The sequence below is a fragment of the Bos grunniens genome, chromosome 13, assembly GCF_055505025.1.
Source record: "Bos grunniens cultivar Pamir isolate PY7600 chromosome 13, Bosgru_T2T1.0, whole genome shotgun sequence".
In the NCBI taxonomy this organism is placed as follows: Eukaryota; Metazoa; Chordata; class Mammalia; order Artiodactyla; family Bovidae; genus Bos; species Bos grunniens.
In genome coordinates this window covers 64,548,308-64,567,018 of record NC_141177.1, presented here as the reverse complement: position 1 = coordinate 64,567,018, position 18,711 = coordinate 64,548,308, and the positions used below count along the sequence as shown (strand labels likewise).

The following is an 18,711-nucleotide window of genomic DNA, read 5'->3' as shown; positions in this document are numbered from 1 at the left end:
TCACCATTTCAGATAAAAGTGTACATCAAAAGAATTATCTACTAAGCTTTCCTACCAAATACAAACCTATTACTAAATAAGTACTTCTGATCGCAGAGTATAGCCCATCATGTAGTAAATTATTAACATTTCTGTCGGAGGAGGCATTTTTCATAAAATATTTAAGCTAAGGGTCTCAGAACTCTATTTCAGCAACTGATACTAAAGCTATAAAGTGAGGATAGCTCACAAGTTACAGTTCTGTCAAATATTCAGCCTTTTGATTGAGGAGAAAAGAAGAACTGAACCTGAAACCATTACTAGTGACATGACCTTTGCTCCAAAAGATCCATGTTTCAACATAGTACGCTTGCACCCCTGGGATCAGTGAAGGCCAGAGGGCAGCCCTTTCTGTTGATGGTGGTACAGGATTTTAGGACAGGGTCAGTGGGTGTTTCAATTAGCACCAAGAGTCTATTATTGTTCCCAAGGACACACGTGCGTAGCTATGAAAATAATTAGAAAACAAATGAGAAATTCATGTCTTATAAAACTATCTTCCATTACTTGAGACACGTTCAAGCATAAACATGTTACTCTGTTTGAAATTGGTAGAATAAGTTTAGACTATATCACAGATAAATTACCCTTAAGGAAGACATTTTTCTATTTTCCTCAGTTCTGGTCCTTTATGTGCTTTCTACTTTTTTCATTTCAGAAGATGTTCTTTTTTCCATTTACCTGAATATTGCTTTTTTTCCATTTTCTCCTGCTAACCAGAGGAGTAATTTCTTGACTTGAGAGGTTTTTTTTGTTTGTTTTGTTTTTAATTTTTTTTCTTTTTCTTTAGAGAATGAAGAACTCTTGTCACTTATGGAGCACCCTTCCTTGAAACACACTCAGTACTGTTCGTAGTGTAGAAAGTGTAATGAAAAGGCTTTCCTGGGAGCCTAACTGTGTGCGGGAAGCACGCCTTCAGGCGCTGCAGCCGGTCACTGCTGCTGCTGCTGCTAAGTCGCTTCAGTCGTGTCCGACTCTGTGCGACCCCAGAGACAACAGCCCACCAGGCTCCCCCGTCCCTGGGATTCTCCAGGCAAGAGCACTGGAGTGGGTCGCCATTTCCTTCTCCATGCAGCCCGTCACACCAACATGCAAATGCTGGCGGAAGCCGACAATGATGGCGGACCTTCTTAGTGACCCTCAGGTGCTCAGTATAATTGGGGCTAAGGATACTCAATCGTAGTTTGTCTTTGGGGAAGTGAGATCTGGATGAACAATTGTTAGTCAACAATATTTAATATGCCTCTGTGGAGAAGTGGGAGATTTCGGTAGCCGAACTCAGCTACTCCCTTCCCTGAGGTTACTGCCTCAGACAGACACACAGACGCAGCGTGCCAGCAGCCGAGGGGAAGGCAGCGGAGAGCTGACGCCACAGCAGGTGTAAATCTTCCGTGGTGCGCCCGATTTATATCGTTACTGCCCAGACAAATAGGCCGTGCATTATCTGTTCTCACAAATCACTCTCTTAGTTGGCGCCATGGTTTTATTTTTTGATTTTTCTCAAATAGTGGCCCCAACACAGTGCATTGTTTCAGATGGAGTATTCAGAATGTGGGTACTGAATGACAGCAGCTGCCCATCCTGAACTAGAAATGGAGGAAAGCATAGGTCACAAAGAGGGGGGAGGTAATGTACAATATGATCTGTAGAGAAGTTCTTTAGGGAGTAAATCCTAAGAATTCTCATCACAAGGAAAAATCCTTTTTTGTTCTTTCTTTTCATTATGTCTCTAAGAGGAGATGGATGTTTGCCGAATCTACTGTGGTAATCATTTCTTAATAAATATAAATCAAACCAACATGCTGTGTGCCTTAAACTTATACAGTGACATATGTCAATCGTTTCTCAATAAATCTGGGGGGAAAATTAAAAGAAGTGTTTCAGAATTATAGGTTAGGTATTGCGTGTGTGTGTTGTGGAGGGTGTGTGCCCACTGGTTTGTGACTGTCCTCTCTTCTAGGGGGGTGAAAGGGCCTCAGACAGCTGTACAGGGGTTCAGAGTCTTTGAGATTTTTCCGAGCTCTTTTTAATGCAAGTGAAATTTCTGGTGTTTCCATTTGTCAAGGTCAAAATAGAATTTTCTGTGAGACTCAGGAGAAGAATTGACATCCACCAGTACTTCTTAAGAAAGAGTATCATCCATACTTTGGAACACACCATGCTTTATTACTAAATTCAATTTTAGTAATAAAATTATTACTAAATTATAGAACAGAACTATTTTCCATAGTTTATTGTTTTATCAACATTAAAGTAAAATCCCTTATTCCTTCTTTATATCTTTGAGTCCAGCTCATTGAGTTTGAGGGAAGAATTAGGGAGAAAGAAGTGGCTGATTTTAAAGACAAAATGGTGGTCATATTAACCAATATAAGGATGAGAGAAATAGGGGAAGTTCTAGGTAGAAAAACTTCATTTTTGTTTGGTTGTCCCTCTGTATCCATGGGGGATTGGTTCCAGGACCCCCCCACTTACAGATACCAAAATCCACTGCTGTAAAATGGCATAATGTTTGCATAGAACCTGCATACACCCTCTGTGTACTTTAGATCATCTCTAGATGACTGGGTTCGATCCCTGGGTGGGGAAGATCCCCTAGAGAAGGGCATGACAACCCTTTTCAATATTCTTACTTGGAGAATCCCATGGACAGAGGAGCCTGGCGGGTTACAGTGCATGGGGTCGCAAAGAGCCAGACATGATTGAGCGACTAAGCACAGCACAGCACAGATGACTTATAATACCTAAGACAACACTAATACTGTGTAAATAGTTGCCTGCACATGACAAATTCAAGTTTTGTTTTTTGGACCTTTCTTGAATTTTTTTCCAATTTTTTTTGTTTATCCTCAGTTTGTTGAGTTCAAAGATGGAGAACTCGCAGATGCAGAGGGCCAACTGTGTATACCAGGTTAGAGATGTCATCAGTGTATGCAGGTGAGATACAGGCAGGCAGGCAGGCCATTAGAATGATGGATGTGGGTTTTAGGAGAGAAGTCAGAGCTGCAGGAAAGGAATGTGCCAGTCTAGGGCTGCAGCAAAGATAAGAGATGTGTCAGTCTGGGGTACTCCTTAACAAATATGGGGGATTCATGTTTTTGCCAAGGGAAGAGAGGCAGAAGCATCAATTAGCGCTGGAAATGAGCCCCTAAAGAGGTCATTCACTTATGTAGCTATCAGAATGTCCTGTGAGGGTGTAGTGGGTGGAGTTGATGCCCACCTGCTGCTGGGTGCTGAGAAGGCAGTGTGAAGCGGGCATGGGGGATATAGTGGTTCTCGGGCAGCAGTGGACATGGAAGGTAGAGATGGAACTGAGCATCTGTAACTCAGCAGAAGAGGAAGAAAGGTCAAGGAAATGTTATGAAGCTGAATTAAATCAGCCAGCAATGAAGGAGGCACTGATGATGTAAGAGAAAAATAACTCAGGTAGGGCTGTCCTAGTTGTTCGTCCAGAATGAGCAGGAGTAGAGAGGGCAGTGTGCTGGCAGGTGGGTGGAGGAGAGTGTAAAATAGAGACACAAAAGCTCGAGCTGGCCTTGGGAAAAATAACATGGACCATTTTTCCTTTGGAGCCGTGATGAAGTTTGTCCCCAAGACAGAGCCTCAGAACGTGTTAGATACTCAGTACAGTTTCAGGAAACACAGACTCTGGCTTCTTACATTTCTTATTTTCCTGATTTTTAATAGAAGGTTCTGGTGTGCTGGAGATGTGATAGAAGGCCAGAGTGAAATTTGATGTCTGCTTATGGCGGGCTTCACGAACGGGACTGAAGGGATGGAGGGGAGGCTTTGTGTCAAAGCTAGAGAACTGAGATTTACTCAGCTTATGAAAGAGAAAACTGGATGGAGACCTAGTTCTTATTCTCAGAAACACAATGGGTTTTATGAGGCTGAGTCTGACAAGCATTTTCCTACTCTTCTGAAAGCTAAAATAAGGGTGAAATGAGTTTAAAGATTTTCTTTTTGTCTGTGTCTTAGAATTTAAGGAAATGGTAGGGTTAGATTCTGTCAGGGGCTGAAGAGAAAAGCCCCCTCTTTTGTAAGGAAAAAGAAAGACTTATCTGTTTTAAATAACTGATACTCAATTGACTGAAGTCAAGGGTCAAGGCCAGGTGATTTCTTGAAAACTTTCCATTTAATGACTTGATAACGTCTATGGATGTTTTCAGTCAGTTTGTTTCAGAAATGCTACCATGTGCCTTTAAAAAGCAAACAAAAAGGACTATGATATTGCAGTACTGTGTGTGTGTATATGTGTGTGTCTCTATCCATTGAGGAGAGAAACCAGAAGTATTACTTTGTAAATTTTGAAAAAGAACAATTTCTTTTTTGAAAAACCTCTTTATTATTCTATATTGGAGTATAGCTGATTAACAGTGCTGTGATAGTTTCTGGTAGGCAGTAAAGAAACTCAGTTATACGTATACATGTGTCCATTCTCCCCTAAACTCCCCTCCCTCCAGGTGGGAAAAGAACAATTTCTTTATATGGAAGTCAGCTTTTGATTGTTTGCCCATAGCAAAGCTACAAGACGTGCTCAGCAGTGATTGTAAAATGTCTGCAAAACTTGTTGCTGAAATTTACTTAAATGTTTGTCAAAGTTTAAAAAAAAAAAAGGACTGGTCTCCTGTTCTGTCTGCTGCAGACTGGGATTCTTTGCCTTGCATTGTCCTGTATCTTGGCGAGAAGAATTCAACAGCTGCTATTCCTCATTGAAAGCTTTGGCATGTTCCTGTTTAGAACATTCTGATATATTATAGAATATATTTATGATAAGTGTAGTCCATGACTTTTCCAGTAATTGTGTACGTATGTGAGAGTTGGTCCATGAAGAAGGTTGAGTGCTGAAGAATTGATGCTTTCGAATTGTGGTGCTGTATAAGATTGTTGAGAGTCCCTTGGACAGCCAGGAGATCAAACCAGTCAATCCTAGAGGAAAGCAACCCTGAATTTTCACTGAAAGGACTGATGCTGAAGCTCCAATACTTTGACAACCTGATGCAAAGAGCCAACTCATTGGAAAAGACCCTGATGCTGGGAAAGGCAAAAGGAAAAGGGGGTGGCAGAGGATGAGTGGTTAGGTAACCTCACTGACTCTATGAACATGAATTTGAGCAAACTCCAGGAGATAGTGGAGAACAGAGGAGTCTGGCATGCTGCAGTCCATGGGGTCGCAAAGAGTTGGACATGACTTAGGGACTGCAGGACAACAGTCTTAAGGCATTGAATGACCTGAAGGTATCTCTTTTGGGCTAATTCTTGGAAATTGCAAGCATTATGACAGTTCACACAGAAGCTGTTTGCACTCGCCAATGGCAGCAGTAAACCGTGATTGTGCTTCAGCGTGCTCCCCAATCTGAACGGCTCAGTGGAAAAACTGCCCATCTGAAATAAACAGAAACCTTTCCGCTCATCTCTCACAAGTTAGTCAAAAAGAGAAGAAATGGTTTTTATGGCTGTCTCATCATTTTCTTCATTGTTTGGTAGCCCTTTGTTGGAAATACAAAGCCTTTTACAAGCTTCTTCTCTGCTTTAGGGAAAGTCTGTCTCAGTGATTTTTGTTCCCTGCTTTCCACAAGTCAGCTAAGGTGCGTGGTATTTCATGTAACCATTTTTGGGTCTGTGTTTACTCTTTATATATTAAGACTATAAAAACTAGGGAAAGCAACAACAGGGAGAATACCCCCGTTGGGTTCCTTCGCTCCTTGTTACCTCTTTCTGTCTGGTATGTATCGCTTGGGGAACTGTATGGTGTGAATAGCAAGAACCCTTACTTCTGAGTGTTGGCACTACCACTGGACGCCCTCTCATCTGGGTCCTCCTGCAGGACACCCCTGATTTGACCTCTGCTGTCCCAGTGGCCACCCCCCGCCCCCACACAGCTGTTCTTGAGCAGATCTTCTCTTTCTGGCGTCTTCTAACACAGGATCAGACCAAGTGTCCCACGAGACATCTCGGGAGATGCTATTTGTCTATGGTACTTTGTCTCCTGCAAGGGCAGAGCTGAGTGGTTAAAACAAACTGTTTGGCAAAAAATATTTGCTATATGGCCCTTTATAGAAAAACTTTGCTAGGAATTCTCAATCCCACTGTAAACGATTTGTCCCCTGTATCTTCCCATTTCTGTCTTTCACTTTCCTCTCTCACCAGTTGAGTATCATGTATCTCAGCCTATTTTTGACTAACATTCCTTTTTTTAAAAAAATCCAACCACATCATCAAGGTTACATTATCTTTTCCTAGTCTTTTCAAATTCTAAGATCCAACATACATGCTACCTCCCCTAAGAAGTCTTCTTTGATTCTACCAGCAAGGATTACTCCACTTTTAATCTGTCTGTGCTGCACCTTATGGTATGTTCTAACCTGGCCCATAGAGTGTCCAGGAGCTCAGGTGTCTCCCCCAGACTTAACTTCTAAGGGCTCAGCCCTTCCCAGGTGTGGCTGCTCTGAGTCCCAGCCTGAGTGCTGGGCTTACATCCCCATCATCCATAGTCTAGTGGGTGACAGTCACTTGTTTCTAAAGTCAAAAGTAGCAGATTTGATCACCTGACAAACACAGGAGCATTTAAATTAGTCTATAGTGATGTGAAAAGCTATCCTTCAGGGGCATCAGTAGGAACCTGGGCTTGTTTCTGCTCTGCTGGAGTCTTAGCTGGCTTTTAGCTATATGTGCCCTTATCCCCTTACAACTCAACTTGTCAGTTTGAGGAAGCATTTCCAGCTCTGAAATTACGGGGTTTCAGATTCCCACAAGGGGGTGACCTCTATCCGAGCAGCTCACCCCAGGGCTAAGGGGACGCGTCTGAATTCTCACAGTCCTGTCTGGAGTGTGTGGCTGGGCTTTAGATGCCCATCCGAAGGCACTTTCATCACTGTGGGTCCTTCTAGCCTATCAGGTCAACATTTACTGGAGTATTTGTAATAATCATTTCAACCCATTTCATCAAGTCAGAATTCGGGTGGATTCGGTCCAGGTGCGCCTTTCTTTTCCCCTGGCTGGCACGTAACACAATTCTAGTTAAAACTTTTTATGGGCGCACTTACTCGAAAAGGACAGGACACTCTCCTGTTCTAGGCATCACTGTGCCCAGCACGTGGCACAGCAGACTCTGCCGAGAGGCATGGAATGACGTGAATAGGTCCACACACCCTGTGTGTACCCTCCCTGCTCTTGAGACTGCGTCTTATTCATCGTTTTATTCTCTGGGTATAACACTGTGCCTTTCACTCACCATACACCATAGAGATGTGAGAAAGAATCCATTCGTTAGCCTCTCGGCATTGAATTTCAGGTGAGCACCACCCCCAATTCATACTGCCTTTATTTTCTTTTATGATGCTTCTCCCTAGTTTGCACGGGCCTAGAATGTCACGTGGGGTGATAAACCTTCTCTATGTGCTCACTTAGCTGGGCCTACATCCTAGAAACAGGTCCCAAAGGCATAGCATTTCTTTACCCATGAGCACTGCAGTCCTTCTGTCCAGCTGACCAGTCACTGCACACTGAAAGGAGCTTCCATGTCTGCAATCTGGGGAATACACACCATTGTTCTCTTGCCTTCTTCCTCCACTGGAAAACAAGGGTGTGGAACACTGAAGTACGATGACGGAGATGATGCCTTTGAAAGGCAATCTCTGCACCTCACTCTGTGAGAACACAGCTGGCAAGATGGAGTGTGACTAGCACAGCAGTTACTCCCCTTGTTAGATCTAATTTCAGAATGCCTCCTTGGCTCATTATTTTAGCACATTTTTTCAATGTACCCAACAGCAGTGTTGACACTGCAAGTCTCTTGAAGGCTGTTGTGTAGATGCTTACTGACTGCACTGGACTACAGACTCTTTTTTGAATGTAAGCACTTCAGTTCAGTTCAGTTCAGTTGCTCAGTCGTGTCCAACTCTTTGCGACCCCATGAATCGCAGCACGCCAGGCCTCCCTGTCCATCACCATCGAGTTGGCAATACCATCCAGCCATCTCATCCTCTGTCGTCCCCTTCTCCTCCTGCCCCCAATCCCTCCCAGCACCAGGGTCTTTTCCAATGAGTCAACTCTTTGCATGAGGTGGCCTAAGTACTGGAGTTTCAGCTTTAGCATCATTCCTTCCAAAGAAATCCCGGGGCTGATCTCCTTCAGAATGGACTGGTTGGATCTCCTTGCAGTCCAAGGGACTCTCAAGAGTCTTCTCCAACACCACAGTTCAAAAGCATCAATTCTTTGGCGCTCAGCCTTCACAGTCCAATCCTCACATCCATACATGACCACAGGAAAAACCATAGCTTTGACTAGACGAACCTTTGTTGGCAAAGTAATGTCTCTCTTTTTCAATATGCTATCTAGGTTGGTCATAACTTTCCTTCCAAGGAGTAAGCATCTTTTAATTTCATGTCTGCAGTCACCATCTGCAGTGATTTTGGAGCCCAGAAAAATAAAGTCTGACACTGTTTCCACTGTTTCCCCATCTATTTCCCATGAAGTGATGGGACCGGATGCCATGATCTTCGTTTTCTGAATGTTGAGCTTTAAGCCAACTTTTTCACTCTCTTCTTTCACTTTCATCAAGAGGCTTTTGAGTTCCTCTTCACTTTCTGCCATAAGGGTGGTGTCATCTGCATATCTGAGGTTATTGATATTTCTCCCGGCAATCTTAATTCCAGCTTGTGTTTCTTCTAGTCCAGCATTTCTCATGATGTACTCTGCATATAAGTTAAATAAGCAGGGTGACAATATACAGCCTTGACGAACTCCTTTTCCTATTTGGAACCAGTCTGTTGTTCCATGTCCAGTTCGAACTGTTGTTGCTTCCTGACCTGCATAGAGGTTTCTCAGAGGCAGATCAGGTGGTCTGGTATTCTCATCTCTTTCAGAATTTTCCACAGTTTATTGTGATCCACACAGTCAAAGGCTTTGGCATAGTCAATAAAGCAGAAATAGATGTTTTTCTGGAACTCTCTTGCTTTTTCTATGATCCAGCGGATGTTGGCAATTTGATCTCTGGTTCCTCTGCCTTTTCTAAAACAGCTTGAACATCAGGAAGTTCATGGTTCACATATTGCTGAAGCCTGGCTTGGAGAATTTTAGCATTACTTTACTAGCATGTGAGATGAGTGCAATTGTGCGATAGTTTGAGCATTCTTTGGCGTTGCCTTTCTTTGGGATTGGAATGAAAACTGACCTTTTCCAGTCCTGTGGCCACTGCTGAGTTTTCCAAATTTCCTGGCATATTGAGTGTAGCACTTTCACAGCATCATCTTTAGGATTTGAAATAGCTCAACTGGAATTCTATCATCTCCACTAGCTTTGTTCATAATGATGCTTTCTAAGGCCCACTTGACTTCACATTCCAGGATGTCTGGCTCTAGGTCAGTGATCACACCATCATGATTATCTGGGTCGTGAAGATCTTTTTTGTACAGTTCTTTTGAGTACTCTTGCCATCTCTTCTTAATATCTTCTGCTTCTGTTAGGTCCATACCATTTCTATCCTTTATCGAGCCCATCTTTGCATGAAGTGTTCCTTTGGTATCTCTGATTTTCTTGAAGAAATCTCTAGTCTTTCCCATTCTGTTGGATAAAACAGTTCCCTGTATTATCTGCAGTACTGAATGGGAATTCTCCTTTAGTAAATATGGTGACTCCCTGACTTGCCCCAGCAGTTATTCGAATGATAATTGAACCTTACTTAATGATTCTAGGTTATCTATTTGCATTAATTATTGGGTTCCTAAGATAGAAAGAACTGATGGCTCCTATATTAAGTCACTTCAGATTGTTGAAATATTTTAGTTTGCTTTTATAACACTTCTTCCAGAGTCATCTACCGTTTCTCACTTCTGCTATTGTGCCCTTGATGCTCTTCAGTTACTATCTTATTTTAAATACGAGTTCCTGGGTAAATACGTTAAGATGCCTATACTCTGTTGAAAAAAAAAAAAAACCCTCCTCATATAAAGTGAGTTTTGTATAATGATTAAAAGTGTGCACCCTACATTTTAATCCCTGTTCTGCTATCAGAGAGCTGTTGATCTTGGACAAGTTATTTAAGTTTTCCACTTCTTTCCTTGGTGTCTCATCTGTTGAATGTGCATAATTGTTCTCACTTCCTAGAACTTTGGAAATTAGATGCCTAGGACAGGCCTCCTATGTGGAAGGAGTTGCATGGCTGTGTTAGCTGCTTTTGCCATGGATACACTCATGAATGACAGAGCATGGAGCCTGGTGGGCTATAGTCCATGGGGTCGCAAAGAGTCAGACATAGCTGAGCAACTGAGCACACGCATAGCACAGAGAACTGATTTTGGCCGGCTGTACTCTAGCTTTGGGCATTGGCTAATAGGGTGGATTGTAAACTGGGAAATTTTTATTCAGATTACCCTATGTCCTTTGAATCATATCAGAACTTCTTTCTTGAGATGAAATGGGAGATGGAAAACTCTTAGATTTTAAGCCATGGGTCACTTCCCATTGTCAGTTGATAAAATCATTTTAGTAGGTCAGCATCAAGGGTTTTTAAAGAGAAAGAGCAGGAATAGAGTAGAAAACATTTTGTTTTGTTTCATAATTTCTATTTCAGTTATAGATTTATATATACACATTGTACCAGTTGCTATGTAAAATGTGCTTTTTATTGTGGGTTGTGGTCAAAGTCTGAATAACCCTGAGTTAGAATTGTAGCTAATGCAATAGATAGGATTCTTTTTCTCATTTTCCAATGCCCATGTCTGTAATAGTGTTAGACTTGCTTTGTCAAAGTTTATGTCATCTTTTTATGGCTATCACAACCATGAAAAATGAGTGCCTCATTCTGCGGGTGTGTGGTTGGAGTAGGGGATCCTGTCCAGGAAGCACATGATGGTCTGAGATCTCAAAACACATAAGTCACGAGTTTGGAAATCTTGGAAATATAGGATGGAAAGAGTTTTGTTGTGAAATTTGCAGATTTGAGTAGAGGGAATGCTTTCTGTTTGTTTTCATGGGGAAACACTGTGTAATGTACTCGTGATATTCTATATTGGGAGGTACAGGCATGAAATATAACTCCTTATCAAAGGAAATGGGAGAGAAGGGAGCATATCCCTGGAAAGCATAGATCACAAGTTCTCATTCATTCAGCAAATTCAGGGAGCATGCATTTCCCTGGCATAGGGATCAGGGCAATGGGAACAAACAGGAAAACGGCAAGGTCCCTCCACTCAGAAAGCTTGCTGCCTGTTTCCAGGGAGAGCCAAAACACTAAGACAGCTGGGCGTGGGGGCTGGAGGCGGAAGGGTGTTATCATCATCCCTGGGCCTTCCCTGGTCCAAGTAGGATCTCCTGCCCTACGTCACCTTCATCATCCTGAGTTTGAGAATATCCGTCCTTTGCTAGAGTGTGAAGTTCACTGGGTTCCATGCACAGCCATTCCAAGGATTTATAAGTAGCTATAAAATGAGGTTTTAAAATTCAGCTTGAATCTTTTCATATCATAATCACACTTGTGATTCAGCAGAGGGTTTTTTTATGTTGCATTCATACTCAAGGGCTGGGTTTCTTCCCCCCTCCTTTTTTCCACTGAAAGAATGCTAACAAGAATAAATTGAGTGGATGAGCCTTCATTGTCGCCGTTTTTCTTCACCGAGGTATTTATAGTAAGAAGATTAAATGTGCCGAAGCTGTTCTTCCCATTCATGTAAACCAAAGAGATGAGGAGTTTCATGAGTGCCTGGGCGGTGGTTTGGTCTAATGAGAAGTGCATCCCCCGGCAGCCTGGAGACTTGGAGCAGCTGAGCTCAACCCCTGCAGCTCCAGGGGGCCTGCGCTCCCTCCAGAAGTGGAATTGAGCAGCTATGCTCAATTCCTGGCTTCGAGGAAGCAAGACCTCCTCATGCAGAACCTTGACTGCAACTTACCTGTCCCTCCTGAGTTCTCTTGAGGGAGCACTTTCCTTACACCAGGCTGACCAGCTAGGACCAACTGAAAAATCAGGGCATGCAGTTTGACCCTGACCACTCTGTTCATGGACAGAGTATTTGAAATTGTGGCTTTCCAACAATATCTAGGACTTGTAGCTACCCTATAAAAATAGGAATTTGAACTCTGCAGTGTAATACTGACCCCCTGCCTGCGGACCATGTGGCTTGTGTCTCCTTCCCCTCTTCTTCCTCAAGGACCATCATCAGAGGGAGGCAGCTTCCTGGGTCACAGGGGTGACCTTTGGACTGTGCTGAGCAGCTGAGTGTCGCCCTGCTTGGGCAGAGCATCAAGTTGTACACGGGTGGTGTTGCTTCCACTTCCTACCCCTGAGCAAGATGGTCCGTGCAGATGATCCCCACACAGATGCCCCATTCCCGGAAGACCTGTCTGTCCACCAGTGGCCACACTTCTCCACTGAGCTTCCTTTCACCGGCACCACTGCTGCTGCCATGGGAACTGAAAATATTAGTATAAATATACACGTTTGTATACATACCATGTATACACATGTGTACTCACACACATGTCTTTAAAGTGCTTGTGGTTTCTGAGGATGGAGAAAGGGGAAAACTGTACAAATAAAAAATGTCCAAAGGACCATCTTCCTCCCTGGCTGATCTTCAGAGGTTCCTGGGCTTTAATTCTCGAGTCCCTCTGGGGTCCTGCAGAGCGGACACTTTGCCTCTTGCTTTTTCTTCCATGAAGGCTCGCTTTTCACCTTCTCAGATGTGCTAAGTCCTGTCCCTTAGTCTTCCAGCTTCTAAAATCTTATCTTTTATTTATTTATTTCAGTATCCTCTATTGTCAGGCTTCCCTGGTGGTGCAGACAGTAAAGAATTTGCCTGCAGTGTGGGAGAAGATCCTCTGGAGAAGGGAACGGCTACCCACTCCAGTATTCTGGCCGGGAGAATTCCATGGACAGGAGCCTGGTGGGCTACACTCCATGCGATCACAAAGAGTTGGACACGGCTGAGCGACTTCCACTTTCACTTTCCTCTATCGTCAGTCTTTTTATTCTTTTGGTGTTAAGACGTTGTATTCCTCTGTTGTTATTCTAGAGGAGTTTTGGAAGAGAGCTGAGCTGCCTGCCTGTCCAGTTGGCGTCTCAGCAGCCTCTCCATAGGAACTTTCAGCATCCAGTCAGGCACTCCTGAGCCACTTGCTTTTCAATCCCGCAACACCTGTGGTCCATCTCCAGCTGTTCCTTACTCCAAGCCCATCCCAAATCCAGGGAGCCCATGAAAATGCACCTGGCTGGGTCTGCCTTCCCTGAAGAGTTGGTTGCCTTCTCTTCTTATCATCATAAAAAAAGTATACATTTATTTTCTGACTTAAGACCTTGTTTTTTTGTTATGTTACTTGACTGTTGAGTATGCTGTGCTGTGCTTAGTCACTCAGTCGTATACAACTCTTCAAGGTCCCATGGAATGTAGCCCAGCAGGCTCCTCTGTCCGTGGAAATTTCCAGGCAAGAATACTGGAGCAAGTTGTCATTTTCTACTCTAGGGGATCTTCCTGATGCACGGATTGAACCTGTGTCTCCTGCGTTGGCAGTTGGATTCTTTACTACCATTTTTCTCACTTTGGTATTCTCCACAATTGGCAGGATACCTGGCATCTAATAGATGATTAGTAAATTACAATGGTGATTATTGCCATGGATTACAAATTACAGAAATATGTTATAGCAGTTTTATGTCTCAGCCAATCTTCCCATAGGAACTGGGAAAAACGTTTTCCGCCAAAAGCAATGAGGCAGCTACAACCCTGTAGGCATGGTGTTTGGGGGAGGGACAGGGGTGCAAAGAAATTAAACACATGTTCCTGCCACTTCTCTCTCTTGTGTTAAAAAGGAGGCCCCTCCTACACTGTTGGTGGGAATGTAAATTGGTACAGCCACCGTACCAACTGGAACAGTATGGAGGTTCCTTAAAAAACTAGAAACAGAGCTCCCATATGGTTCCATAGTCCCACTCCGCTCTGGACATACATCCAGAGAAAAACATGATCTGAAAGGATACATGCACCCCAATGTTCACTGCAGCACTGTCTACAACAGCCAAGACATACAAACCACCTATGTCCATTGACAGAAGAACAAATGAAGAAGATGCGGGGCATATATATATATATGTATGTGTATATATATATATATATATACACACACACTGGAATATTTCTCAGCCATAAAAAGAATGAAATAATGCCATTTACTGCAACATGAATGAACCTAGAGATTGTCACACTGAGTGAAGTGAGTCAGTCTGAGAAAGAGAAATATTGTATGATAGTGCTTATATGTTGAATCTAAAAACAATTATGCAAATGAACTTATTTACAAAACAGAAACAGACCCACACACAAGGAATGAACTTACGGGTACCAGGGGGTAAGGGTAAGGAAAGGGGATGGTTAGGGAGGTTGGGATCAACATGTACATACTGCTATGTTTAAAATACATAACCAACAAGATCCTACTGTGTATTATCTGCTCAGTATTATATAACAACCTAAATGGGAAAAGAATTTGAAAAAGAATAGATACATGTGTATGTATAACTGAATCACTCTGCTGTACATCTGAAACTATAATGTCATTCATCAACTGTACTCCAATATAAAATAAAAAATTAAAAAAAATTTTTTTTTTTTTAAAAAGGAGGGGTGGTGTGTGAAAGACAGGGACAGTGTAGAGAGAGGCACACTCTTGGGGAAATGTGCCTTAGTTTTCCTGCCCAGTGAGCGCGGCCCAGGCATTCAGCGATTGGAAATCTTTGCGGCTGCTCTTCTGTCTGCGGTCGTTCCTTATTGATGGGGAGAATCAGGTGATGGCTGTCTGGGACTGTCTGTGTCGTCCTTTGCTCAGAATCCAGGCGGGCTCAGTTCCAGGCATTCTGAAGTCGGTCCATTGCCAGGAAAGCTGTGGGTGCTGAGAGGATTCCCCCACAGCTGTAAAATGTGCAGTATTTCTTTTCATTCACACTCACTGAAGAGAGAGCTTCACTTGTATTTGCCCAACACATATTATTATCAGTTTATGTTTCCTCGGAGAGTTTCCCGCTGAAGCCTCATGTTCTGTGTCCTGTCCCTCCACCATCCCCACCTCCATACACACTGCCATGTCAGTGGCAAGTCTGTTTGTCAGAAAACTCTAACTGCTTTATGTGTGAGAACATTAAACTACGATAAATTTATGTACACAGCTGCTCCATTACTGCAGAACAAGTTTTATCTCCTAATAAATTGATGTTTCTTTTTAGTGTCAACTAAAACCAAAATTTACACCCGAGGAAGTGAACCTTAACATTAAATAATTACTTCAATGCCACTCGTGGTAAGAAAGGGCCCGCACTACCCAGCTCTAAAAAGGCTGGAGCCAGGGAAATGGTTTTTTCCTCTGTTAATTGTTTCTTGAAAGCATAATTGCACAATGGCTTTAATTGAAATAGGAATGGAAGCTATGCCCTTTTAAAGCAGATACTGTAAATAGTGTCATCATTTGGTATGAGTTACACCATCAGGGAAAAGACTAAAAGGCTTATTTATGTTGAAGGGTTAGGGGGAAGGAAAGAGATTTGCTTTGGTGGTTTGTCTGCAGTTGCATTTAAGATAATGGGATAGATGCTTAAAATTCACTGGACTTTGATTAATATTTAATTCATCTTTTCTACCAGACTTTGAATTCAACCAACTACTAATAAAAGACAGAGCTTGGACAAAGGGCTCCTATAAATTTGACTGATTTTAGAGGATCCACGTTAAAATGGCAGAGGCTGCTGTTCTTCTTATTTTTGTGTTGATCATACCTCAAATAAGGTGCTCTTTTAGGAATAATATACATTAAAGACTTTACTTGGTTGATCTCATGTGGAATAAATAAGGAGTAGTTTTATGTTTATTTATTTTTTTTGAATTCAACTCTTTACGGTGGCTTTTCTTAAATTGAAATATAGTTGATTTACAATATATTAGTTTCATGTGTACAGCAAACCGATTCAGTTATATTTATATATATATATATTCTTTTTCAGATTCCTTTTCCTTACAGGAAAAGAATATTATTTTTTTATTATTTTATTATTACAGAATATTGAATAGAGTTCCCTGATACACAGTAGGTCCTGGTTGTTTAATTTATATATAGCAGTGTGTATTTGCTAATCCCAACCTCTTAAGGATGAATTTCTGTAGAGGGAAGAAACCCTGTTAAGGCAGGGTTTACGAAGGTCGGGCTGTTCTATTTTTCTTATTTAATCCCCACAGTGAGCCTGCAAGGAAACTCCCACTTCACAGAAGAGGTTTAAACAGTTTGTCATCTGACTCAATTTACACAACTGATCAGAGATGGAGAAGCCCTGATAGAACCCTGCTCTCTGCTTTCAAACCCTAGGCTACACTCACCTCTAAAAAGCCCCCTTTTCCCTTTATCTGACAGATTGTTTCCAGATCACACTGAGGGCTGCTTCTGCCACAGTTGATGGTGGGTGGTGTGTGGAGGTCTCAATGCCTAACGGGTGGGAGCCCTGCAGATACATATGCTTGCTTTAAATTCATATTATGATCTGAAAGTTTATTATATATACGTGTGTGTGTGAGAGAGAGAGAGATCCTGTTTGAGTCTGGCACAGATGAGAAAGCTTTTTCTCCAATTTCTATTCATCAGGAAGACAACAGCAACAACAGAATGTTACGACATGAGCCAACCTGGCATAGCCCTGGGCTAAGAATCTGTATATTTGCATCATCTTGAATCCGCCGTCTCCTAGTTTGTTAATAACCTTGGCAGGCCATTTTATCTCTGGGCCTCAATTTCTTTTTTGATAAAGAGAAGGGTCTCAAAGCTCCCTTATGATTTGAGTGTTCTTCAGTTCTTCTTTTAAAGTGGTCCTGTGATGGTAAACTAGAGTCTGCAGTATAAAATTTATTTGAGTGTCGGCTGTTCATTCCACACTGTGTAAGAAGCACTTACCGTTTCCTTTTCTTTGCCTTAACCTTCCCAGCCAGTGTCTGAACTAGAAGACAGGAAAGCCAGACAGTCCAAGGACAGCCTGAATGTTGTTCTATGCCAGTTCTACCAATTATCTAGGAAATGATTGAATATTCCTTTTTTTAAAGCTGGGTTTGTTTTTTAAATGGCATTTGAATAAAATGTTAAATGCCATGATGGAGATCAATACACACCCAAACACTTAATTGGACAATCTGTGTTGTCCTGGCTCTAGCATTTTGGAAGAGTTCTGAAGTTGATGACTTTATTTTATTCGAAAGTCTCTGTTAGCTACAGGGAAATTTTTTCAAAGTAACTGAAAGATCCTGTGAAAAATCACATAAAAAGCATGTTGGGTCTACAGGGTAAAATTAAAGGATTTAACTAGATATCTTTTTTCATCTTCCAAAACAAAATCTAATCTTGATCCTCTGTAAAGCCATTTTAGGTTAAAAAAAAAAAAAAAAACTATTACGATATTTAGTTGGCACATTCATTTGGTGCCAAATTTCTAAAAATTTCTTAGTACTATAGATAGATAGCTATAGCTATATATATATATATTCTCTAGAATCTTGTGTTTTCTTGTATAAGTAATACATAGATCACAGTTAAACTCATTTTACAGTGTTTGCAGTCTACTTTTACTATTAAGCTAACTATAAAGATTTAGAATTATTATATCTTTGCTTGTATGAGCCATTGTTACTGTATCATGGCCTTGTCTGGCGCCAACTCCTTGGTCAGAAACGTAACCTCCAATTATAAGATTGCTTCTATGGGAAAATGTGATTCACTTTATGATGTGGTTTTTAGGAACACACTGTGGCAAAAAGTTGAGAATGCCTGCCTTTTTTAAAATATAAGCTTTTCAACCCTTTATACCATCAGTTACAATTTGGCAAGATGTGATATGACTAGGGTTGGAGGTTATTCATGGATTGAATTTGACTAAAGTCTCAGAGCATGCCCCCCACAAGCGGATACAAAAGGGGTAACAAATGCATATGTCAAACTTAAGCTTTAGTTGGAAAGTTTGGTTTTCCCAGGTGGCTCAGTGGTAAAGAATCCACCTGTCAATGCAGGAGACTCAAGAGATGCGGGTTTAATCCCTGGGTCAGGAAGATCTCCTGGAAGAGGAAATGGCAACCCACTCCAGTATTCTTGCCTGAAAAATCACATGGACAGAGGAGCCTAGGGGGCTATAGTCCATATACACCCATGTTTTGAATGAAAGTTTTACTTAAAATGTTATCAAATAAAAGATTTCTGTAATGCTAAACAGCTTGATCTTCCAAACACAGATTATGGTCATCGTTACTGATAAATCCTGGCTTTTCTCTTAAAAATTCAAAACCTCGTTTTCCTTTTGTGCTCCTTTTGTTCATTAATTAGACTTACATTATTGGTAAAAAATCTTTAAAATGATATTTTAATTGCTTCTAAAATCCTGAGATCTTAGTTACAAGATTAAAAGGACAAAAAATAAAGCTTATTAAGTTTGGGGGGTCTTTTTTTTTTTTGGAAAGTGCTTAAATTAATTGAACTTGTCCAATCAACTTTTTTTTTTTTAAGTCTCCTTCATAGTAATATCCATTGGGACTTAGAAGTTACACAAATTGAGTAACTCATCTGTAAAGAAATACTGAGAATATAGTGAATGGTAGCCTTTATCAGGAGAGGGCACATACTAGACTCTTTCTTGTACTCTTTTCTTGAGAAGCGTTAACGAAA

The 18,711-nt window shown here is 41.6% G+C and overlaps 1 protein-coding gene and 1 long non-coding RNA gene across 50 annotated transcripts in view; one reads left to right on the top strand and one right to left on the bottom strand.

The window, feature by feature from the left end:
- The window catches only part of LOC147361115 (uncharacterized), a 64,016-nt gene extending 63,761 nt beyond the window's left edge, over nucleotides 1–255 (bottom strand). For all 3 annotated transcript variants that reach the window (XR_015139774.1, XR_015139775.1, XR_015139773.1), the window contains exon 1: nucleotides 5–255. This is a non-coding gene — a long non-coding RNA (uncharacterized LOC147361115). The remainder of the gene's footprint in view (nucleotides 1–4) is intronic.
- PARD3 (par-3 family cell polarity regulator) overlaps nucleotides 1–18,711 on the top strand; it is a 579,141-nt gene that overhangs the window by 522,233 nt on the left and 38,197 nt on the right. The gene's annotated exons all lie outside the window — the stretch shown is intronic.